The 26,453-nt window shown below is 43.2% G+C and overlaps 1 protein-coding gene across 5 annotated transcripts in view; it reads left to right on the top strand.

The window, feature by feature from the left end:
- LOC115084556 (cytochrome c oxidase assembly factor 1 homolog) overlaps positions 1-26,453 on the top strand; it is a 157,300-nt gene that overhangs the window by 110,833 nt on the left and 20,014 nt on the right. For all 5 annotated transcript variants that reach the window (XM_029589560.1, XM_029589558.1, XM_029589557.1 and 2 more), the window contains one exon: positions 25,096-25,152. The gene's annotated coding sequence lies outside the window, so the exon portion shown is untranslated. The remainder of the gene's footprint in view (positions 1-25,095; positions 25,153-26,453) is intronic.

Raw genomic sequence — 26,453 nt, 5'->3', positions numbered from 1 at the left:
TTTACAAAATGTCCTGCTTGATATGCAGGTAAGTATATGTGTCTTAAGTTTACCTGCAGTGAATGGAGGATTTCCCGGAATGGGTTGTACTGGCTTAACGCGCACTTTTCCATTTTGAAAAGCATGCGTGTAACATGTCTCATGTGCACATAACAGCAGGTGTAATCGTGTGCGGATAGATTTGGTGGGCTAATTTTCAAGGTGAACTTAGCATGCGTTAGCCCACTTTGAAAATCTTCTGTAACTTCCACGTGTGTTTGCTGCCTCACTTAGGAAAGCTGTGTGAAAATGAATCTCGAAAGGGAGACACAGGAGAAGATCTTGATCCCCGAGAGAAGCCTGGCTGGGAAGGAGAATAAACAGAAAAAAAAAAAAAAAAAATTTGTGTTTCTTTCTCTCTGAAGTTCTTCCTACTCGGCAGTTGGTTTCCCATTGACGGAATACCCATATCCGACTATATAATTATGTGCAGCAATATATATTTGTATGCGCATACTGTTATTAAATGAGGCTATGATGATAGCCTGGAACCTTTAGGACTGATGTCATTTCTATGAATTTTGACCTTTGGATTCCCGGGAAAGAGAGTTTTACATTTTTATTTTTGTTCTTTATGAATTGCTTATAATACATTGTGATTCTTCGTAAAAGCACAAATAAACTGCAAGATTGCAATTCTGCCTTGGAGTTTGGGTGACTGAGAGAATGGTGTTTTTTTTGTTTTGGTTTAAGTTACAGGAACCCCCATCAGGGGAATTATTTCCTTCTTGCTCTGTACGTCATTGTCTCCTTTTTGGAAAATAATCTGCCTTTGTCAATGATTTGAGCTAAAAGAGTTATTTTTTTGTAAACTTTTTTTTTTCTCTAATTTGCTAATTTACGAGGGATTAAGAGCGTATTTATTTGCATTATGGGGTAGATTTACAAAAACGGCGCGTTCGTGTACGTTTGTTGGCGCTCCAGGCGCAAACAAAAGTACGCAGGATTTTAGTAGATACGCGCGTAGCCGCTAAAATCCGGGATTGGCGCGCGCAAGGCTATCGATTCCGTATAGCCGGCGCGCGCCGAGCCGCGCAGCCTACCTCCGTTCCCTCCGAGGCCGCTCCGAAATCGGAGCGGCCTCGGAGGGAACTTTCTTTCGCCCTCCCCTCACCTTCCCCTCCCTTCCCCTACCTAACCCACCCGCCCGGCCCTGTCTAAACCCCCCCCTTACCTTTGTCGGGGGATTTACGCCTCCCGGAGGGAGACGTAAATCCCCGCGCGCCAGCGGGCCGCTAGCGCGCCGGGACGCGACCTGGGGGCGGGTCCGGAGGGCACGGCCACGCCCCCGGACCGCCCCGGGCCGTAACCACGCCCCGGGCCCGCCCCCGAAACGCTACGTCCCGCCCCGAAAACGCCACGCGGATCGGGCCCGCCCCCTCGACACGCCCCCGACACGCCCCCCTCGGAAAACCCCGGGACTTACGCGAGTCCTGGGGTCTGCGCGCGCCGGTAGGCCTATTGAACATGGGCGCACCGGCGCGCAGGGCCCTGCTCGCGTAAATCCGGGCGGATTTACGCGAGCAGGGCTCTTAAAATCCGCCCTATGGCTTTACAAGTCTTAGGGTTTCAACCCTTCTCCCATACAGCTCCACCCACCCATCTACAGCCCTTCATGTATTTTTTATATGGAGATTTGTTTTAAAGAATGGAAGCCTGGTACTTGCAGCTTTCCTCAGTTAATTACACCTAATAACCTGCTTGGTTCTGCTTCATCCCAATTATGCCCTTCATAGTTTTAACTAAAGTATAAGAGGACCAACCAACAGTTTATAACATTTTTAAATAATTTAAATTAAGCCTGGACTTAAGTAACCACAAAAACTGAATCCCAAAGATGTATGTTCATAGAAACTATGGCTGTATAATTAACTAACTCACCAAAATTACATCTTCTTCTTTCAAGATATAGAAACTGACAGTGGTTTATCAAATAGCAACTAGTGTTGAGTGAGTGCTAATCATCACATGATCTGTTTGCATGTAGCATTGTTTTAAGTGTCGGCAATAGTGTCACAGTTCATCAAATCCATGTAATTTCCCCAAACTGAAAAACATAACAAAGAAAAAGCAATTGCTTTAAAAATGAAAGCAGGTACTTTCCTCCATAAAGGTCTGATAATATGTTGTTGAAACATCTGTCTCTGACACCAGCCATGTTCCAGCTTGTCAGCTGTTTCCTGGGGGAATTCTTCAATCTTATTCAAAGTCAAACGCTGTACAACCCATATTTCAACTAAAAATATGACAACACTTAAAAAAAGAAAAGAAGACAAAGGGTGAATTTGCTAAGACACAGTGGACAACTGGAAAAAAAAATTGCTAGCGTTCAAAAGATTAAAAAAAATGTAATATTTCTCTGATCTGTATTATGTGAATTTATCTTATCAACTGTATAACCTATTCATCCTTGCTGTAAACTCAGCAGCATTTTGTTTGTCTGTGTGTCTTGACTATATTTTAAGCACCACAGAGTAGGGACTGTCTCATGTGTATTCCTGTAGTGTTGCAGACATCTAATGGTTCTACATACATACAGCAAATGACCAATTGCAGCAGCAGCAGCAGTAGTAGAATTATTGATTCCTTTTGTCTTTTTCCTTTTGCGCTAGCAATTCATAATCAAAAGAAAGTTCAAAGTTTTGTAATTATGAAGTCCTTATTCGTTTGGCATTTTGATAGGAGTCATAATTAAGTACTTGGTAGCTGGGTAAGGACTTACAGTGATGTCAAGATGGCTAAGCAGCACGGGATCTGTAGTTAAGGATGAATCGCTATCATAGGAAATGCAATTTAAGATATGGCATGGCGAAGCAGACCAAAGTCCATCGAGCCCAGCATCCTGTCTCAGACAGGGACCAGTCCAAGTCTAAAGAGTAGATCCATTCCTTCTCCCACCCACCATCTCTTTAAGCTGCCCCCAATCCCCCTTCTATTTTTTCCTCCAGGTTGCAGTAAAGTCCAAGGTTGTACCAAGCAGACTTCCAGAGCTTTGAAGAGGATAGAGCTAAAAATCCTGTACACAAATAAAGTCCTTAAAAGTCCAAAATCAGGCTGCGGGCCTGCGTGGGCAAACTTTGCCTATAACTATTCTAAGTTTCAAAAAAGGATCTCTTACGCAAAAAAAAGTAGATCCACTTGCTAGATTTTCCATCTACATGAAACTGTGTAATGAATTTCACCATTGCCAAAAGGAAGGCATACAGAGTCTCTCCGTGCCAGCCAATTTAAATAAAAAAATAAAACCTTTCAATTTTTTTTTAACCCAATAAAAAGACTTTCCTGATCAATATTCCTCCCCCACCTTATTTCCAAGATGTAAAAGAGGGATATCATAAAACAACACTGCTTCAACTTTACAGCTAACAGAACAACCCAGAACAGCACTAAGAAAGCTGGTGATCTTATGCCAAAAACGATTTAGCAGACCACAGAACCAAAATACACTGAACCAGGAGATAAATGGCATTTTCCACAAAGGTGACTGTGCATAGATTAGGAAAACGGATACTCGTAAGAACATAAGAAGTTGCCATACTGGGTCAGACCTAGGGTCCATGAGGCTCAGCATCCTGTTTCCAACAGTGGCCAATCCAGGCTACAAGTACCCAAACACTAAGTAGATCCGTTTTCCTAACTCACCTTGAAAGTCACCTCTCATGGGCGTCCAATGCCGAGGAGGCGCTAGGGATGCACAGATTCCCCTAGCGCCTCCTTCTTACCGCGGCAGCCCATTTAAATATTAAATCAGGTGCCCGGGAGAAGTGGATCAGCGCGCATTAAGAGAGCGGGCGCTCAATCATATACACCTCTTTAAAGCGCGCCGACATTGCATCGGCCTGTTTGTATGCTCTCACAGGAGTAATGTAGGCTGTAACCAGGAATTTAAAAAACATCTCTTTCAAGCCTATGTTTCCTGAAAGGCCTTTGATCCTCTTAAAGCAGCTCTCAACAAACTAATGGCAGTGCAGGATTTGGGTAAATCCCTTTGCCGAGAAGTTGCTAAGCCAGCACATGGATTTTCCCTATCCAACCCCTAGATTCATCATTCTGCTACATTTAGAGCAGAATGATGTTTCGCGAAAAAAAAAGTGGGCAGCCAGCCGCATTGCGGAAGTGCGGTTTCACCCACCACAGTGTGGCTGCACTGCACTCTATCGCCCCCATAGCGCCACAGGAAAAGGTGTCGTTATTTCGCATGGTGCTGCCGGCGATAATGTGAAAAAACATTATCGCTCACAGTGCTGCCAGGAGATAACTCCGCCCACACTCCTCCCCTTCCCCTAATTTTAATAAAGTTCTACTGCACATGATACTGGCACACAACACAATAAAGAATGACCCTATAAGTTTCAACAAGCTTTATGTAATTGAAAAACGGAGGCCTTCTTTACTTCTTAGAATTAAAAAAAATGTTCAATTTCACTGTTAAATCAGCACTGAGATTTTTGTTTAAAAAATGAATGTAGGATGGCAACTTTCAAACTGGCATGCAAGTGCACATTTGTGCACGTGTGTCAGCTCAGGACAAGATCCCAAACAGTAAATAGATCCTATGCTGCTATTTCATAGTAATAAGTAGTGGCTATTTCTTAAGTCTACTTGGCTTATAACAGTTTATTGATTTCTCCTCCAGGAATTTGTACAAACTTTTTTTAAACCTAGCTATGCCAACTTCCATAATCACTTCTTACAGTAATGAATTCCAGAGTTTAATTGTGCATTGTGTGAAAAAGAATTTTCTCTGATTTGTTTTAATGTGCTACTTACTAACTTCATGGAGTGTCACCTAGTTTTTGTATTTTTTGAAAGAGTAAATAACTGATTTACATTTACATTTACCTATTCTATTCCACACATGATTTTATAGACCTCTATCATATCCCCCCCCCCCCCCCTCAGCTGTCTCTTCTCCAAGCTGAACAGACTCAACCTCTTTAGCCTTTCCTCATAGGGGAGCCCAGTCTTCTAGTCTTGCAAGATCCTCCTGCAATTTTTCGCAATTTGCTTGTGATTTAACAACTCAAAATAATTTTGTATCTTCTGCAAATTTCATCACTTCACTTACTCCCTTTTCCAGATCATTTATAAATATATTACAAAGCATTAGTCCCAGTACAGATCCCTGAGGCACTCCATTATTTACCTCCTTCAGTAAGGAAATACCTTAGGTTTTTCTTGAGGTTGGCAGAGGGATTTATCCAAGTCTGGAGTATGCACCAGATTAAAACCCCCACCTATAAACAATTTTTTGGGATCATAATATAGCAGCTTCTGCAAAAGTATTGTTAGAAAGGAATGATCATAGGTATTAGGCGCATAAAGGTTACAAATTATAATGGGTTGACCCAACAACTCAGCACCAAGTTTCGAAAAACACTCACCTGGGTCTATTATTACCTGCTTAGCTGTTAAAGAGAGCTTTATGGGCCAGGATGGCAACACCGGCTTTCTCAGTATCTGCTAAAGCAAGCTAGACATTACCAACTCACCGACATTTCAATTTATTATGCCCAATTTCATTTAGTTGTGTTTCCTGGAGAAACACAATATCTGCTCTCTTTCTGTTTAAAGAGGCTAAGATTTTTTTGCCTTTTAACTATAGAGTTCACTCCCCCAACATTCCATGAAACTATATTAATCATTTTTTATTTATCACACAATAGATATCCAACATCAGTGGTTTGCTTCACGATAAAATAAAAGTGAGAGCCTCCCGGCTAAGGCAGGCTCCCATTCTCTATAATGCCCCTGAGAACATATCAAAAAAGAAACATCCTGGACTTACCTGCTTAGTATGAAGAACAGTTCTATAGTATATACGCCCCAAACCTTTCCCCGCTACCCTTAAAGAATGGAGAATAAGCCACATACAACGCCTAGAGAAGCTATTCACCCCCAATCCCCTAAACAATATTCAAATATTATCCCAAGACTCTTTTCCAGAACTTCCCATGTGTTCATAGCAATCCAAGTCATAGAATGTACTATCTGAAAGAGTAAATAACTGTCCCCTCTCAAGTTTTTATAAACCTCTATCATCAAATGTTCTCTCAGTTTCCTCTTTTTTAATCTTTCTTTGAAAGGGAGCCATTCTGTCCTGTTCATCATTTTTGTTGCCCTTCTCTGCACCTTTTCTAGTTCCACTCTATCTTCCCCATCCCCGCAGTGCTCACCCTTCCTGGCAGTTTGCTTGGATCCAGTGCCCTCCTCCCTCTCCGCCCAAATCCCAATTACTCGGATCTGAGAGCAGATGGGCACAGCCAGGGGAGGGAGAGAGGATATTGAAGAGGGGCCGGACAGTGTGAGGCTTGATCCTCTTACTTCCATCATCAAGTGGCCCCTCCCTCTCCCAAAAAACAGAAGGCTTTAGCGATTTACAAACCATTTACAAATTACTTTAAATAAGAGTCATTAAATGGGTCCTGGACCATGAGCAGCTTTAGGACTTTTTGTTCTCTTTCCTAAAAAACAGAGAACCTTCCTTCCATCCATCCATCCGAAGGTACCAAATATCTTTGTAACTTATAAATATTTCAAGATGGCCTTACATTCCATCAGACCAGTTGATTTTCTGTGCTCTCTGAATCAGCAGGACAACTACTTGCATGACTGAATCATGAAATCACCTAAAAATATTTGAGACTTACCATTCAGGAAGATAATTTTTATGCTTCCCATGGGAATAACTTCAGCTTTCAATGTCATTACCATTATTGTCTTCATCACCTCTTCCTGGAGGATATTCCATGCATCTACCACCCTTTCTGTGAAGAAATATTTCCTGATATTGATCCTGAATCTGTTCTTTTGGGGTTTCATATCATGATCCCTGGTTCTGCAGCTACCTTTACATCAAAAAAGGTTTGATTCTTGTGCATCATATATATATGTAATGGCCCTTTGGGCTCATTACTAGAGATGTGAATCGGAACCGGAATCGGTTCGGATTCCGGTTCAGATTCACATCGTGTTTTTTTTTCCGTCCGGCCCGATCGCGGTTTTGTTTATCGGCTGCGCCCAAGCCAATAAACAAAAAACCCACCCCGACCCTTTAAAACTAATCCCTTAGCTTCCCCCACCCTCCCGACCCCCCCCCCCAAAACATTTTACAGGTACCTGGTGGTCCAGTGGGGGTCCCGGGAGCGATCTCCCATTCCCGGGCCATCGGCTGCCACTAATCAAAATGGCGCCGATGGCCCTTTGCCCTTACCATGTGACAGGGTATCCGTGCCATTGGCCGGCCCCTGTCACATGGAGGGAGCACTGGATGGGTCCGAAGCCCGATTCACATCCCTACTCATTACCATTAAAGCCCTTAGTTAACTCTTTTAGCTAAGGTTAGAGACAGCGGCAGATTCCTGAGGAAGACCGGCCTGGGGATTCACCGCCCAGGCCGGGCCAGGATGCATCACGTGACTGGAGCGACCGGCCCACCGGGGGATGCCCGATCCCCCGATAGGCCAATCCGCCCCTGGTTAGAGAGTTCTGGAAGTGTGGGCAGGTGCCGTTCAGTACAGTCACGCCCTTTGAGGGAGCTGGGATGGCCAACCCCCTTTGTGGGTTTTAAAAGCAGCTCTCTACTGAGAAACTGCAGGCAGTGCTTTGAGTTGGAGTTAGGTGGCAGTTAGGCGTGTTTAGCTAAGTTGAAGTATGGGCCTACTTGGAGGATCCAGGCCAAAACCCTGTCTGGGGATCCTGAGCAAGGTTGGGAGGCTGCACTTCCAGTCCACTCACTGGCTAGTTGGGCTCCCCTCCGAGTTGTTTAACTGGGTTTTTGTGCCTTTTTCATGATAGGAAACCTTGAGAGATCCCTGGATGTTGCTTGGGTTCAGAGCATGGGGAACCTTGTCCCTGGGGGGGGGGGGGGCCCAGGGTGAGGAAGACCTGACTCTCTGCAACCTCTTCAGGGACCAGAGGTATGGTGGTAACTTGATTCAAGGACCTTCTGGTGTTTGTACTCGGTTCAAGAGAGAAGATTTATTTATTTATTTTTTTTGGAAGAACCAGGAGACAGGTTTCTGCTGCCCCTTCCTGCCTGAAGAGGAACCCTGAGAGCTACAGGTTCCTGAGAGGATCCCTCCCATCCAGGATCCCAGGAAACAGCTAGAGCGGAGCCCTGCTGACAGGGAGTAATTTCATCTGAAACCTTGTGTGGACACCCAACAGGCGACTGCAGCCCCTGGGGAGAGAGGGTTTTGACTCTCTATGCAGAGACTGCATTTTTGCCATTCTTGCCAGATTGGAGGGGCTTTATCCCATCAAAGGATACCCTACTCACCTGGGAGTTCTCGCTGCCTCCACTCACTGGAAAGCGAGTCTCTCTCAGTCCTAGTGCTAGAGACCCCTGCATAGATTGAGAGAAAAGGACTGTAATCTGAGAATTGCTGTGGTGCTAAGGACTTAAATTGTGCCATTATTTCACCTGATTTACCCATCAGTAAAGGATTTATTTTTGGACACTAAACCAGAGTCTCCCGTGTATTACTGGCACTGACAGCACACACGCACGGTAGCGAAAAGGACACTATACCTCTCCCAAAGAAAAGAGTACAAAGCACCCCTGTCACTATGGGCCCTGAAAGATACTTTCTTTTCCCCCATTAACAAAGGCCTCAGGCCCTGTGTAAAAGAGGTAGCCTGAGTGAACCAGCCCCCAGAAACTACCAGCAGCTCACGAGGAGAAAGACCCGTGGAAGAGGCAATCCAGATTGGATGCTGGGAGCGAGTTAAATAGAGCCCTGGCCCTGACGTCATCTCCCCGGGCCGCAGCACTCCCTTGCCACTGGCCCCTTAAGAGGCGGGGAGGTGCGCGTGTGTGTGCCTAGGGGGCCTGCCAACTCACGGGTCGGCCAGTATCCACGCCGGGGCCATGGAGAACGGCGACGGGTATCACCCGTAGCGAGGATGGAGCCGGCGGAGGGCTCTGTTGTGCTGGTAAGCGGGGTCGGCCGCATGGCCGGCCCATGCAGCAAAATCTCAGAGCCAGCTATGGCGCTCCGTGAAATGTTAGTCAAAGTGAATTAGCGTTTTCTTGAGCTCTATCGTATGATGCTCTTCTTTCACTGCATTTAAATTCTATGGCAGTTGGAATTCATTTGGATGTTTATTTGTTGAAATACAGATCATATTATTCTAATCAATCACCACCAGTTCACACTCTTTCAAAAAAAAAAAAAAAGGAAGAAAAGAAGAAAGAGAAAAAGAAAGAAAACAGTGCACATATTGATTAATAACCCTTACAGTCTACTTCCTTATTTAGTCCTGAAGCACAAACAGTATGTAAAGTGTATATCCATTTCTGTACACGGTGTAAAAGTATATTATCCAAATCACCTTCGTGTATACTCAACCGGCGAATGTCTAACATGGCAAATGCAAGATCTTCGAAAACACGACTTGCTGCTATACAATGCTCTACAAGAGGAGCACCGAAATTCCTCTGATTTATACAGCTGCGATGCTCCATCATTCTGACCTTTAACATTCTTCAGGTTTTTCCTACATACATCAAATTACAGGAGCATCAAGACCAGATATACCTCTGCTGTTGAAGGTTTACTGCTTAAGTTGATGGTGAGTTAAAGCAGCAAAAGATACGCTATCCCCTTGAAACATCCTTTTTTCTTTGTTTTTCTTATTCCTTCCTTTTATTTTGATAAGAATTGGAAGTTGTCCTGCCGTGTTAAATAGAAGCATTCCTTATTTGTCATTGTTAGTGGATCACATTTGATTTTCAAGACATTTTCTTTAGTTATTCAGATGAGTAATTTTTATAGTTGATTTGATGTTTGAAGTCACTGCATAGCTCAATGGCCAGATCAACATTGATGTAATATTAAGAAGTTCCCCTGGTGAAACACGAGCTCTGTTGGGACTATGTAACATATCTTCTTCACATTTATTCTGGCTGTGGATCTGCTGTATCATTGCAGGCTCTCTGATTATTAATTTTGGTCTAAGTAAGACATCCAAGTTCAGTGGCCTTTTAGATTATTATTTTTGATTTTGATTAAAGAGGTGGCTAAAATTCAAAATATTTTCTAAGTGTTTTTTTTCAACAGTTCAAGGTGATGATTACTTTTTTAATATGACTGACTATAACATCTTGAGACAGAAGTGTTTTAATGACCCTTATTGTTGTTTTTCACTCTTTTTATAATATATTGATTTAGATAATTTATATATTGGTTAATCCTGTATTTGGTTTGTGTTTTCACTGCGGGTTTTCTGGTGTTAATTGTGGCTGTTTTTTACCATATAATTTTTCTATACATGGAGTCATGCCTGCCAGCAGTTTTTCACACCCTGCAGCTTGCCAGAGCATTGTCAGTTTCTTTTCTCACTGTAATAAGGGTTTTTTTAAAATGTGTTGAAATGCTGATGTTTTCCCCATTGAATTCTATGGAGTCAGAGTGAATGTTTCAGAGAGTCTGCTGCCTGGGAATTAAAGTGTGGCAAGGGTTTTCAGCTTCTTGCTCTGAGATCATGCTGACTGTTGCGCATCCCAGCCGCATCCGCTCCACGGCCGGCCCTGCTCAACTTGCTCTCCCGTCCACGAGCGCCGGGCTCTCCTCCCCCGCAGCCACAGCCAGTTTGCAGCGTCCCCGGCTCCCCCGCTCTCTGTCTCCGATGTAGGCCTCTCAGCGGAGCTCCCGTCGGGGTTCCGCGTCCTCGGCGTCTTTGGCCCCGCCCCTAGGCGTGCGCCTGGCCAACCTGCAGCCCTTTAAAGGGCCAAGTGCGGGAAAACCCCAGGAGGCGCACACTGATGACATCACAGAACCACCGTATATAAGGCAGGGCTCAGACCCATGATCCCTGCCTTGGCAATCGGGTCGTACAGTCCGGTGTTGTCTAGTCCCTGTTCCTGCGTCTCCTGCTCCTTCATTTTTCCATTCCTGGTAGTACCCTTCGGACTGATCTCACGGTACTGACCTTTGCTTGCTCCTGACCTCGCCTGACTGCTGCCCGGATCCTGACCTCTGCCTGTTCACTGACCACGTCTGATTGCTGCCTGGAACCTGACCTCTGCCTGTACACTGACTTCGTTTGACCGCTGCCGGAACCTGACCTCTGCCTGACTTGACTACTCCTGGATTGACTAAAAGTACTGACCCCTGCTTCGGCTGACCATTCTGGACTGATACTCTGGCCTTGATCCTCGCTATCCACTTGGACACTCTCTTCTGGTCTCCTGCGACCTTTGGACTTCCTAGCCTGAATATCGACCACGCACCCTTGTTCATGATGAGCACTCCCCTGCGCTTCCTCTCAAGGAGACCCTGCGAGGCCCACTTAAGACCAGGCGGCCCGGGAAAGCAAGGGCTCAACCTGAGGGAACCCCGGGTTGCTGTTGGTGAAGCTCCAGGTAGCCTCTGTCTCCTCCTGTGCTCCGCCTCCTGGTGGCAGGCGCTCTCTGGGTCCGACCGGAGGGCCGTACCAATCCTGCACCAGGCCAAGGGTCCTCTCCCAGCACAACACTGACATCATGGCCCATGCATTCTCAGTGCGGTTTTCCTGTTCTATTTCAGATGCTACCGATGCCAGGCAAGTGACTTTGCATATTGAAAAAGGAGTAATGAGGATCATGAATAGGGAAAGGAAGCAGTATTGTATTCCATGGCTCACAGTGAAGTGGGTACAGTTTCCTTTATTATATACTGATTTGCATGCATTTAGAGACTAATTCAGTCATCCAAACAAGGCGTATTTTGGAAGCGATTTGGAAAAATTGTTTGCTTACCAATGGGCCAGTTTCTGAGTGCCAGACTGAAGACCGATTGACCCAGTTAGCTGAACTAGTCAGTATTATTCCTAAAACATTACCCTAGGCTTATTTTTAAGAAGGATATTCATGTTTTAAAAGTACCTTTTAATTATATGGATTATTTCGAAGGAATGTTAATCCAGATTTATTCTTGCACTTTTTGATTGATTTATATGCCCCCAGGTCACACGGTTTCAGATGTTGCTGCTATATCTACAGTTATTGCTTCGGTACAACTACAGTATCAAATGTTAATTGTATTGCGTGATTTTAATATGTATTTTGATGATATTAAATCTGCTAATATTAGAAAATGTATAGTTTTGATGGACATTTTGGGATTATATCAGTTAGTTAATAGTGCTACTCAATATTCTGGTCATATTTCAGATTTAATTTTAGTAGAGGGCCAGACTGTTGTAGGTAATTATTTCTCAGAAATAAGAAATATGAAGTAAAATTTTAAGACCTGCGTGCAGGCGCACCTGTGCATTCATGTGTTGATGCGCGCACGTGGATGCAGCAATTTTATAAGAGCATGCATGTTATAAAATCGGCTGTACGCACTTACATGTGCGCACAATTTTATATTGACGTGTGCATCTGCGTGCATATGGCGACTCAAGCGTGTAAGTGGGTGGAATTTTAGTAGCTATGTGAGCCGACGCAATTACCTGTTTCCCCCAGTTCATTTCCAGTTCGCTCCAGTAAAGGAGAGGACTTCCTAAACCCCCTAGCTAACTTGCCTCCCTTTTACCCTATTAGCCCCGAGCCTTAAAACTAGACTAGTTTTTTTTTGTTACACGACTTACACGCCGTCCATAGCAGAAGTAAAGTTACATGGTAGGGGTCCACGGTGCATGCTTGTGCACATAAACACTTATGCGCAGACTTCATGGTGCAATTATAGCCAGCCCATGCCCCGCCCAGACCATGCCCCTTTTGGTGAGAAAAAAACTTTATGCATGTTCCGGGAGATACATGTGTACCCGTACGGGTTTTAAAATCTGTACAGCGCCAGGCCAAGTCATATGTATATCGCCCAGCTTTAGTGCATGTAGGGATTTTAAAATTGACCAGTAAGTTTGTTCCATGTTCTGATTACAGTTTTTGATATTTGAATTAAAGCATGAAGTAGCTGGAATAAATTTTAAATTTTGTACTAGAATATAAGAGAGTTTTGAGATAGTAACCTTTAAAAAGTGTTGAGAGGAACTGAATCAAAAGGTCATGTTTGATTCTTCTGAGCAAACAGTTGAATGGTGGAATCAGTCTCTTAAAAATCTTTATGAAAAAGTAGCACCATAAAAAAACTATTCGGAGAAAGCCATGCAGACATGTGGCTCCTTGGTTTAATATGAATTTAAGTGTCCTTAGGAGACAATTGAAAAAAGCAGAGAGAAAGTGGCGAAAATTGAAGCCTGATATTGTAAGGATCTTTATAAAATGGTTTGTCAACATATATAAAATTATCACTGAATGTATATACTAATTCCCTACCAATTTATATCCAAAAATCACAAAAGGGAATTTGTTTTATATTGTGGAGTAGTAGCCAAATGGTTGCGCAATGGGTCCTGAGCCAGGGTTCAATTCCCACTCAGGGATTGCTAAAGGCAAATTACCTCTCCCTCTGGCAAAAAGAAAAAAAGTGTGTGTGTGTCTGTGTCTGTGTCTGTCTGTCTCTTGGGTAGTGAGATGTTTGAATCCAGCTTACGGAAATAGATACTAGTCAAGGTTGGTGGCTGGGGCTCAGCTGTCTGCAGAGCTGCATTCTGTGCTCCAAGAACTGGGAGTCTGACCCTGGCTTGAAGGAATAAGGAGGGAGACAAAAAAACGTTGGTACTAGGCAAACTTTGTAGAACTAGAGGTCATGAAAGGAAACTCCAGGGAGGACGACTCAGAACCAATGTCAGGAAATATTTCATCTCGGAAAGGGTGTTGAATGCCTGGCAAGCCCTACCGGAGGAGGTGGTGAAGATGGAAGCAGTGAAGGAATTCAAAGGGGCATGGGATAAACATTGTGGATCCCTAAAGGCTAGAGGATACATTTAAAGAAAAGAGTGCATGGGGGTAACTGGGGGTTACTTGCTGGTGTGGCAGTTGCTACCCTTAAAAAATACAGTACCAAGGCTTAATGTAACTCCATCATTGCTCTCTGCTTCAACGGCAGTGGTAAAAGGGGAAATGGATTTGGATAGCAACCAACAAGGGCCCCAACGTAAATGGTTTGGGGAACAAATAAACATGGGGGTAACTTGCTGATGCGGCTTTTACTACCCTTTAATCACTAAACCTGATACTTTTCATGCGGCTCCATCATTGCTCTCTGCTTCTATGGCAGGGGTTAGGGAAAAATGGATTAGGACAGCATCCGAGGGCCCTGACTTTTACGGTCTGGGAAACTGATAAGAATGAGGGTAACCTGCACAGTGCAGCGGATGCTGACATCGGCTTGCTGGGAAGAGTGGGTGGATCATTTGGTCCCTTTTCTGCCGTCACTTCTATGTTTTATAATCATTTATTATCTCTAAATACCCAATTTCAAACCCATGTACATCAATCTCACAAGACATCAAATGCATAAATAAACCCATGGTTACAGTTCTGGTTGATTTTTAAAGGCTTGTATGCGGCAAAACCAGGAGATCTACATATGACTTGAACCCTCTCAGTATACGCATAAAAAAAAGTTTTCTGAAAAAGGGGTGGGGTGTGGACATGGTCTGGGCGGGACATGGGTGCACCATGAAATGAATGCGTAAGTACTTACATGCACAAGCATGTGTTGGGATCCCCTACCGCGGAACTTTACTTCCGCTATGGACAACTTTAAGTCGTGTAACATAAAAAACTAGGCTAATCAGCGGAGTTTCAGGCTCGGGACTAATAGGGTAAAAGGGATGCAAGTTAGCTAGAGAGTTTAGGAAGTCCTTTCCTTTACTCGGGCGAACTGGAAGCAAACTGGAAAAAAGGCCTTTTGCATCACCGCACGTACCCACTAAAATTCCCCCCATGTACGCACTTGAGATGGCATTGGCATACATCAATATAAAATCATGGGCACATGTATGCCCGGATAGCCGATTTTATAACATGAGCGCATATACTCGCATAAGGGCTAATTTTAAAAGCCCTACGCATGGCAAATCCTGGAGATACGCACATGGCTTTTCAGAGGTCTGCAGCCACGTGCATATCTCCCGGTATGCATTGAGAAGGATTTGTAAAAAAGGGACGGGCATAGGCGGGCCGGGTTAGCGCCATCACCGCAAAACCATGCACCATGATCGGACAACCAAGTAACCTGCTGCTGCTACGGACTGCGGGTAGGTTTTAAAACAAAAAAATCTAGGGTAGTCAGTGGGGTTTTAGGGGTCGAGGTTGGTAGGGTAAAAGAGAGGCAGGTTAGGTAGGAAGTTTAGGAAATTCGCTACTTTACATGGGCGAACTGGGAGGGAACTAGAATTAGGCCTATCACATCACTGCATGTACCTACTAAAATTCCACCCCCTTTACTTGATCGAGACGGGATTTGCATGCACATGTGTGTGTCAATGTAAAATCATGTGCACGTGGGTACCCAATTTTATAAAATGCGTGCGTTTACGAGCGCATGTTATAAAATCAGTGCATCCATGTGCGCGTGCTGTGTGCATGTGTGTGGGTCTTAAAATTTATGTTGCGATTCTGCCCTTCTGGCAGACTCTCCACCTTCTTTTTCCTGCTCCAGCAGCCCGGAGGCTGCCGACATCTTGCCAGCGCGGCGCCATGCTGGTGCAGCCCCTGCAGCCCAGCTGTGATACCGTAAGCCCCCAGCGGCAGGGAGCCATGCCGAGGCTCCCTGCAGCAGTAGGAGCTGACATTGTGCCGGTGCGGCAGGAGCCGCACCAGGAATCTCCCTTGCAGCATGGCTCCGCACTACTGTGCCTTGAGCGGCCCAGAGGCCACCGAAGATCATCATATGCAGCTGGAGCCGCGCCTCCCTCTTCCTGCGGCCAGGAGGCCGCCAGCAATGTTCCTATGTGGCCTAGAAGCCACCAACCTTACCTGGGACCTCCATGGGTGGAAGGCCTGCATCCCTGGTCTTTCCTGCATCCTGAGGCCGCCTCTGGTTCTTCTTCAGCAGGAGGAGGCCGCCTGTGTCTTTGGGGCCTGTCCTGAGGCCTAATTCCAGCTTTTGCTTCAGCTCCTGCTCTCTGCATTGCAGCAAGGCCGCTGTCCAGGGTCCTGCATCTCTCCTGCTTCCTCCTAGGGGGCGAGGCCGGCTTTCTCTTCAGCATTTAAAGCTACAGCGAGGGAGTGGTGCTTCACTGATGTCATCATTGGATCCGCCTCTTCTCCAGTATAAAAGGCTTCAGTCTTCATTCCAGCTTTGCCTTCGCAAGGAGCAAGTTCCTCCCTGGAACTGTTCTCCAAGGAGCTGGTCTTCTTGGACTTCCTGCATTCTCCGCTCCTCTGGGCATTCCTGTGTTCTTCATTGGATCCTTCGTCATCTTGTTTCCGGTCTCTTCCTTGGACATTCCTTATCTTGTCATCTATTCCAGCCCTGATGTCTTTCCATCCTGATGTTCGTCCTAGCCTTGATGTCTTCCACACCTGATGTTCTTTGGCCTATTCTTTGTCTGATATCCGTCCAAGGCTTCATCGGTTCCCTCCCAGCATGGTCCGCGACCAGCCCGGCTGGATTGGTAGGGTGCACTGCGGCCCAGTGGTCCATGACCACCCCGGCTGGGGTGTGAAGGGCGCTGGTAGGTCTTCTCCATCATCGGAGCCAAGGATCTTCATATGTGTTTGTATAGTTCTTCGATGCTCTGGACTCCGGCTATGCCTAGCCCCCGGCGGGCAGTGCTCCAGTGGATAGCCTGCGGGTCTTTATGGCCACTGTAGCCTACTCCCCGGCCTTGGTTGTTAGTGCTATATCCAGAGTCTTTGCCATCCTGAGTTTTATTGATGATTTTAGTCGCCTTGCCTTGCCAGAGTTCATGTCTTGCCTTGCCAGAGTTCATGTCTTCATCCATGTTTGACCTTTGTCAACGTCTGAGTCCTTGTCTCGTCCTTCAACGTCTGAGTCCTCGTCTTATCCTTCAATGTCTGAATCCTGTCATCATCAGCATTCGTTCCAAGTCCTCCGTCATCTCTGCCTCATGCCTGGCCTGAAGCAGGTCCGAAAGGGCTGGGAACGGTCGGAGGACCGTTCAGAGACCACCATTGCGTTGGTGGCCTCCCTGAGGCATGCAGGTCCAGTGGAGGTCCCTGGTTTCCCGGTATCCAGACTTGGACCATCTTGCCGCAAGGGCACACAGTTTACATCCTGCGCTGGAGAGCCCCCTAGCGCTCCACTCCATCGAAACGCAACAATTTACCTCATTGTATTTACAATCATTCAACTATACAATACCATACGTAATATATTCACACATCACATATATTATAAAAACTATTAATTTTTCAATAGATACATACAACTTATACATTTTTACAATAGTTATACACAAAAATGTTTTCAATGAATTCCCCACAAAAAATTTTCCAAATCCTGACATTAGGATCCCATATGTTTCACCAAAATATGGCTTCCTCAGGGGAAATCTTCTGTTGTTAGATAAACACTGCAGAACATGTTCTTCTCTCAATATACTAAAAAATTCAGTAAATATTTAAAATCTTGACCAAAATTTAATGGTTCCTCTTCATAAATTTTCACCACATATACCACAAAAATGCAGAATTTCAATCAATTAGGCTTGAGTTAATAGCAACTGTAACAAAACTGCAACATACATATATTATTCACAACCTATCATAACAATAACTATCGTCTATCTTTACCAATATTATTTACCCATTACTACCAAGTAAACACAGTTACTCTAATGCTGTCGGTCTTCCTTGATACTGTGATAAACTGCATATCGCTGTTTTCCTTTTCCTGGTTTAATGCTATTACTCATTTGTCTGTGTCACTTTACACATATGTTTTAAAAATCAAAATACAAATCTAAACTATTGTAAATTTCTCACTAAAATATCCAAACAAATCTACTCATCAGTATTTACTGCTGCTATGACATTGCTGCCATAATAATGGTATCATCCCAACTTAATTCTTTAATGGCTATCTGTTCTGCCTTTGTTATATTATATTTCAAAGGGAAATGTTGCAATTCCATATCTTTAATATTTTTCATCACTAATTGTTCAAAAACTGAAAGAAAAGGATCCCCTTTGCACAAAATTTGGCAATTTTTAATCTACGAAAAAATATAAACAAGGAAATGAGTCAAGAATGATTCATAATGTCTACTAGGGATGAATAACAATCCTTTGTTTAATACATTAGATTCTTCAGTTGACAATACACAGGATGATAAATTAAATACTGAATTTGTTTGAGGCACAACTAATTGACATACTGATAGTCTCTAATGTGAAGCATATTTAACTGATACGGTTGACCTGATCTGTGTGGACCTCTTGTCTGGGACCTTAAAAAAGGTGTAGTTTCACCTAATTAACTATTAGCTGATGTGATTGGTTGTGCAAAGGATACAGATTTTTTTTATTTTTAATGCTGTTCCCCTCTATTTCTTCTTCAGATGACTCACTTGAGGATGAAAAGAAAGTCTTCCCTTTTTTAATTTTTTATTTGCATTCATCCACGAGAATACATATCCTTTCTTATAGTCCAACTGATCTCTCTGAAATTGTTTACTTTTTAGATGTTTAATATCTAATTAAAATGTCTCTAATTGTGGCTGAAATGAATCCAATTGTTTATCAAAATCCTCTTTTATATCCCCCCCTCAGCTGTCTCTTCTCCAAGCTAAACAACCTTAACCTCTTTAGCCTTTCTTCATAGGAGAGCTATTCCATCCCCTTTATCATTTTGGTCACCTTTCTCTGTACCTTCTCTATCGCAACTACATCTTTTTTGAGATATGGTGACCAGAATTGTACACAATATTCAAGGTGTGGTCTCACCATGGAGCGATACAGAGACATTATGACATATCCATGCCCTTCCTAATAATTCCTAACATTCTGTTTGCTTATTTGACTGCTGCAGCACACTGAGCTGACAATTTAAATATATTATCCACTATGATGCGTAGATCTTTTTCCTGGGTGGTTGCTCCTAATATGGAACCTAACATCGTGTAACTACTGCATAGGTTATTTTTCCCTATATGCAATAACTTTTTTTTTTTTGCTTCGGGAGGAGGGGACAGGACTGGGGCTGCACCGAAGACCGGACGGGGCCTTGAGCGCCGAAATCGCACGGGCATTCATTCACTGCCGGCGGGGGCCGTGCATTCATCCAGGCAGAGGGAGCCGGAGACCACTTTCGCCGCCAGCTCCCTCTGCCTGGATGAATGCAAGCCCACCCGGCCGCCTTGAGCGCTGAAATCGGGAGGAGAGGAGAAGGGAGAAGGGACTATCGTAGCAGGCCCGAGCCTTGCTATTTTTTGGGTTTGTTTTTTTTTTTTGCTTCGGGAGGAGGAGACAGGACTGGGGCTGCACCGGAGACCGGATGGGGCCAGGGCAGGTGAGCGGGGGCTGGGGGAAAGTTTGCCGAGCATCGGGGAATATAACTGTCCACTTCCTGGTACCTGTCATTTCAAATGTCATTTGAAATGACATTTGAAATGACAGATACCAGCGCGGCCGTGAAGCGTTAGGCCCGCGAACCCAGGATACTGTATAGGCGCTCTATACAGTAAAATGGGTTGCGCGGGCCTAACGCTTGCCTAAGGCTTCGCAGCCGCGGCATGCATTTGCATGCAATTTGAAGAGAGTATCGAGCGGTAGGTGAAGAGAACTGTGCGTGCGGGGAACGAGGGTGCGCCTGACACTGCCGCACTGTTTCTACCGCGGCCTTAGAGTATCGATCTGCAAGTAAACACAGTTACTCTAATGCTGTTGGTCTTCCTTACTACTGCAATAAACCGCATCTTGCTATTTTCCTTTTACCGGCTTCATTTTTATTACACATTTGTCTGTGTTATTTTACACATATGTTCTACAAATCAAAATACAAATATAAGTATTGTAAGTCTCTTTCAGTATAATTTGCAAAACTCTTCAAGAAACTATCCAAACAAATAAATCTACTCATCAGTATTTACTGCTCCTATGACATTCCTGCCATAAGAATGCTGCGACTGCGCACTCCGCTTATACTTTTAAATCTTTGTCGAACCAATCACCGCTCTCATTTACAATGTCTGCTTGAGCCAATCACCATAATGTATACCATAATATATTCATAGAAATGCTATCCATTCTATTTCTCTGTTTAATCCTTTTGGTATCATAGTATCCCACTCAAAAATTATTTGTTATTCCCTCTGAATAAGAATACGTGATATATCACCTTCATGAAAATGTACAACTCGATTAACCACAAAAAACTGCCTCAATCTAATATTCTAGTAATGAATCTTGGACTTTTTTGGTACATATACATGAGAAATGATCTTTTATATGAATACCAATCGATCTCTTTGTTTGTCCAATATAAATTTTAATGTGTGAATGCGATATGTATGGTATTGTATGGATGTATGATTGGACATATATATATATATTTTTTTATTTTAATCATCTTTATTAGTTTTACTTATAACAGTAGCAAGCTATGGGGGTCATGCATGAAAGCACGTTATGGCGTTTTCGCATGTGCTAACGCATTATTGCACATGAAAAATACTGTACCGCACAGTGCAAATGCAAATTTTTGGCGTGGGGGATTGGGGAGGAGTAATGGGCAGAAATTAGTAAAATTAGGTTTCATATCGCACTGTGCAATAGCATAACGCATTATAAAATCCGCGCCCGCATGGACGTTTGCACACCTTTTAAAATCTACCTCTATTTGTCATTAAAAACTGATTGATAGGTTAAGAAATATTGATTCTGAAGGGATGGTTTTTACAATGGTTTGAATCTTAGTTACAGAATAGAAAACAGCGTTTTGTCGATTATGGTAATATTTCTTTTTGGTTTTTGAATACCGTAGAGATACCTCAAGATTTGGTGCTATCTGCTACGCTTTTTAATATCTTTGTTCAACCTATAGGGAACATCATGATCTCAATAAGTTTAATTTATAGAATGTATGCAGATGATATTCAATTCTTTATTCTTAGATTATAACTTTTAAACAGCCGCGTGGGTGCACATTTATTTATTTAGACATTTTTTATATCATCGTTGTGAATACAAATCGCAACGGTTTACGAAAGTAACATTCATATTATAAATCAAGAGAACAGGGATTAATATAAATCTACTGAGATGTTCTAATACATTTATTGAAGCAAGTATTACTTTATAAATCTGAGATTCCCAGACAATAGGTTATTAGAGATAGTTACCATTTCCATAGGGTTTCTTGAATGGATTCCACTTTAAAAAAACAAACCCTCATATTATCAGTATCTAGAATATATAACTAGGAGCACTACAATCAAGGATTGTTTATAATTGCTACAGATAGCATAAGTAACTTGCTAAAAATGAAGGTAACTATGAATTGATTCTGCAAACACTTGCATATCTTGTTCTAGGTTTAAACTCTCATGCCAACGCATTCTGCAATGTATATTTCCTCTATCAAGCAGTGTTTGCTTTGGATTTAGCTCATGCCTGTTCAGTGGTAGCTTAAGATGAGTTACATATTATACCTGAATGTATTTCCCTGTCCCAGAGGCTTACAGTTTAACCCCTGATTCATTGCAGGAGGGGTTCCCACTATCGCAGAGGGGTGTCACCGCTTTAGGTTACGCACATGTGCTGGCTCGCGCCAAAGGACGCAACCATTTCATAACATATGCACGTATGTGCACACATGATATAAAATAGGCTGAGGGGCAGATTTTAAAAGCCCTACGCACGCCGAGCCTATTTTGCATAGGCCCGGTGATGCACACAAGCCCCAGGATGCGCGTATGTCCCGGGGCTTGAAAAAAGGGGCGGGGTGTGAGCGGCCTGGGGCGGGGCCAGAGGCCTCCATAGGGCAAATCTATATAAATAAAAATGTTGTTGTTCGCTTGTTCAAAATCTTAAATATCCGAAAGTTCTTCACCGATTGCTGTGAAATTTTGACACAACGTTGCATTCGAATACGCGCGTATTTTTATATACCTATATTATATAGATGTCACACCTGTGACAGGTAAAAACATGCTTTTTTGGAAAAACAGCGCCATCTGTTGGACGTAAAAGCAACACACGCTATCTACAATATAAATGGGCTCTCACCGACGGCCCGCAAATGCGTGGTAGAGAGCAGCTCTACCGCGCATGTGCGGACCATAGAGCTCTGCGCTATGTGCTGGGTGTCACAGAGGGGAGGAGTAAAGGGCAGACGAGTCACCGCTCCGAGAAATGGCTCAGCCCGTTCCTCTGCCACTGGGGAAGGGGGGAGGGAGTAGGGACTGCCGGACAGTTACACACAGGAGGAGAAAAGGGTGGAAGAGTTGCCAAGCCAGTCTGTCCACTGCCGGGGAAGGGGGGGAGGGAGTTGGGACTGCCAGAGCAGAGCAAATGCAGTAGAAAGCGGCTGTGAAGAGAACACAAGCAGCTGCAGCCTGCAGCAGCCAAAGCGCAAAGAGCTGAACAGAGAACAGCTTGCCCTCCTCCCCCGCCCCCTGAGTCCCACAGATAAGGAGAAGCCAAGTAAATATCCTGCAACTGCCGGGGGGGGGGGGGGGAAGGCAGTGCTGGCAACCCACCTGTGGGTCTCAGCCACCACGGGAAGAGTTTACATGGGCATCGCTCCACCCCCACTCCCAGCAAAGCTCCGTAACCACAGTGAAAGCCAGAGCCCTGCTCCCTCCTCCCTCTCAAGCCCCCAATCGGATTTCTTAAAGCCACAGGTCTCTCGGAAATAGAAACGTGCGCTTTCTCTTTTCTTTCTTTTCCATTTAACCAGACTGAGCCACAGCAACGCGTGGCCAGGTACAGCTAGTATTAAATATTAATATTAGCTCTTTATAATAGATTAGGGATTGTACTGGAAGCCAGTGCAGTGATACTAGTGAGGGTGTAATGTGATCAGATTTCCTTGTACCTAATTGAAGACTTGCTGCAGCATTTTGTAATAGCTGTACTGGTTTAATTGATTTGTAGGAAGCCTAGTAATAAGGAATTACAATAGTCTGTGTTTGAGAAAATTAGAGTTTGTAGAACAGTACAGAAGTCTTCAATGGTTAGTAATGGCTTCAGCCGATGTAGCATGCACAGCTTGGCGTAGCCTGTTTTGATTAATTTATTTATGTGCTTTTTCATTGTGAAAATTACCCAGGTTTGGTTTATCTATATAAGAATTTCTTCCTAACCAGATAATTTCAGGTGTTTTTGTGTTTACTGTTAGTTTAAGATGAGATAGTACTTGCTGTATTGCTTTTGTATATGTTTGGAGTGACGATGCTGTATTTTCATATGATTTGGTGAGTGGGATGTAGAACTGTATGTCATCAGTGTATAAAAAGAAGGTGATACCTAAGTCCGCTAGTAATTTACATAGAGGGAGCATATAGATATTGAATAGTGTTGCTGACAGTGCTGAGCCTTGAGGGACACCCTTATCAATATGGAAGGTAGTAGGGCTCTTCCTGAGGTTCCATTAACTCTTAATATTGGTAATTCTCTGTTATGTCCTTGTAATGAAACTTGCAATTTGGGAGTTATTTTTTAATTCAAGTTCCTTTTTAAGGCCCAAGTTTAAAAGGGTGCAAAGGCCGCATTTTAAAAATTATTCTTGGTTCTGCCTCTAAGTCTAAGGAATATTCTTCCTATTCAAGAATTTAGATTATTGTAACTCATTATATGCAGGGTTATCAAAATATTGAAATCCAGTATTACAGTTCAGCCAAAACACAGCTGTGTGTGTAGTGTTTGGTTTGCAGTAAGATATGCCATACTGGTCAGACCAAGGGTCCACCAAGCCCAGTATCCTGTTTCCAACAGTGGCCAATCCAAGTCACAAGTACCTGGCAAGTACCCAAACATTAAATAGATCCCAAGCTACTATTGCTTATTAATTACCGTCATAGCAGTTTATGGATTTATCCTCTAGGAACTTATCCAAACCTTTTTTAAACCCAGTTTCACTAACTGCTGTAACCACATTCTCTGGCAATGAATTCTAGAGCTTAACTATGCGGTGGATGGAAAAGATTTTTCTTCAATTTGTTTTAAATGAGCTACTTGCTAACTTCATGGTGTGCCCCCTAGTCCTTCTATTATCTGAGAGAGTAAATAACCGATTTACATTAACTTGTTCAAGTCCTTTCATGGTTTTGTAGACTTCTATCACATCCCTCCTCGGTCTTCTCCTCTCCAAACTGAGCAACCCTAACTTCTTTAGCCTTTCCTCACAGGGCAGCTGTTCCAATCTCCTTATCATTTTGGTTGCCCTTCCCTGCACTTTCTCCAGTGCAGCTATATCCTTTTTGAGATGCGGTGTAAGATGTGTTAAGCCATATAAGACATCTCCATTGATTCAAGCTATTAGCTTGGTTTCATGAAGTGATTCCTTCAGAGTCTCATTGTTAGGCAGTTAAATTCTCATGGTATACCTCTTCTCATGCCTTATGTTCATATCTCAGCAATTGCTCTCTATTACATCTATTAGTACATATCATTTACAAGTGACCAAGGCAAACGTTTTTTCAGATATAGGTCCAAACTTACGGGACATTTTGATTATGGAGGTTTGTAGTAAACAGGATTATTTGAAATTTTGCAGGAAAGTAAAGGCAGTTTTATTTGGTGAACCATTTCATGATTAAAGATTTTAAGGTGAATTTTCAAAGGAGTTACACATATAAATGCAGCACATTTTCATAGCAGTTTTTAAAAGCCATTTACCCATATTGATGCAGGTAAATGCCATGGACAATCCAATGGCAGATATTGTAGCAATTTTCAAAAACCCACTTATATAGGTAAAGTGCATTTACACATATATAACCCAGTTTTAAGCATTAATGATTTTGAAAATCAGGCCCTTAATGTAGTATTGTGAGTTTGTTTATTGAATGTAAAATGCATTGATAAATTGATTGTATGTTATGTTTTAAATGCGTTATGTATGAGAATTGTAATCTGCAGTGAATATTTTAAGAAACTGTAGACTGTAAGACAATAAAATAAATAAATACATTTCCCTCAGGCAAATATTGACCATAGAGGGAGGATAAAAATATTTAAATGTTATTTTGTTAAATAGAAAATGTAGATATTTTAGTAGCAACTAATATTTTTTTTGTTCTTTTTAGGTTCTATTTCTTCTGACATATCACCAGCTACCCTCAGGCAGGAAAACTGACTGAAAGGTATGGTACCGTGCCATATTTTCCAGCTGCACATTCCCTATATGGTGTGTTTGTTGCCGCAAGATTTTTTGGCACTTTTTTCCTGTTTGTCAGCAAATTGCTCATTTTCCCAGGCTTGAAACACTCCCAGAGAAGGCCAAATATGCCTGCATAATAGATTTAGTTCAGAAGTATGTCTGAAGACAAAATTAATCCTATTTTCTTGCCATCTTGCAGCAAGTTCAGCATCTACTTTATTTGTTGTACTCCACCCTCCTGAGCAATAATTTTGCCAGTTTCATCACACCCTGACTAATGCTCCCAATCTCTAGTTCCTGAGCCGTGCAAGCAAAGATATGCAGCGCCTGGCAGCTCCTGTTTGTTCTATGACCTTGTTATTTGCTACCGATAACTTAGAGAAATATGGCCTGGTCTTCAGAAGGTTTATTCTTTGTGGTCTGGGACAAATGTCTTTATTTCCCTCGGCTAGACTGTACTCTGCTATAACCGGGTAGAATTACAACAGCAATATCATTCCAAAATGCAGTGATTATTAAGCACATCGGCATCCGGTTTGAATGAAGAGTGCTTTGCCAATGCAAGTTGTTATTATTAGCCCTGAATAATCATCCTAATTGTTGTTTTCGTAGCACAGTGGACCCCGCAATTTTCACATAACTGGCCGCTTGTTAGGAGCAGTTTTTCTTTCTCTCACTTGAATGACCTCACATCTTATGAATGGTAAATGTTCAGCCACATGTAGAGTGTGAGTGAGTGCAGCACGCTGCGTTTCCGACATGAATGGCCGATGAGATGGCTGGGGAAGAGTTGATGGAGCACAATGGATGAGAGAACTGCCAGAAAAACCTTGTAGGGATGCGAGGAGGAGCAGAAGGCAAAGTAGGGATAATTAAATAATTATAAACATTGGGGAAGGGAGGCAGTGTGTGCTTGACTCTATGACATTATACACACCCAAAAGGAAAGGCCCTTTGGCTTGTTACATACTATATAAACTCCCCAAAGTGCGAGTAATTTCACTGTCAGTATCTACAGCTCGAAGGGCCAGATGTACCCAACTTTTTCCCATAGAGCAAAAACCAGACATGCCTTTTAGTTGGCCCTAGGTATTTAATTAGTGTAAATGCATGAAATGCTTTTTCTTGCTCTTTTAGAAGGCAGTTTTCAAAGGCATTTCACTTGGGTAAAATTGCCCTTGGAAGAAACTGGAAGTGTAAGCAGCTTGCATAGTGCACATCCTTGTAGTTGCAATTAACATAGGCCTTCCCATGGACGTGGGTAAACAAGGAGAGGATGCTGGC

Source organism: Rhinatrema bivittatum, chromosome 2 (genome assembly GCF_901001135.1).
Source record: "Rhinatrema bivittatum chromosome 2, aRhiBiv1.1, whole genome shotgun sequence".
In the NCBI taxonomy this organism is placed as follows: domain Eukaryota; kingdom Metazoa; phylum Chordata; class Amphibia; order Gymnophiona; family Rhinatrematidae; genus Rhinatrema; species Rhinatrema bivittatum.
This window is presented reverse-complemented; position numbering and strand designations above follow the sequence as displayed.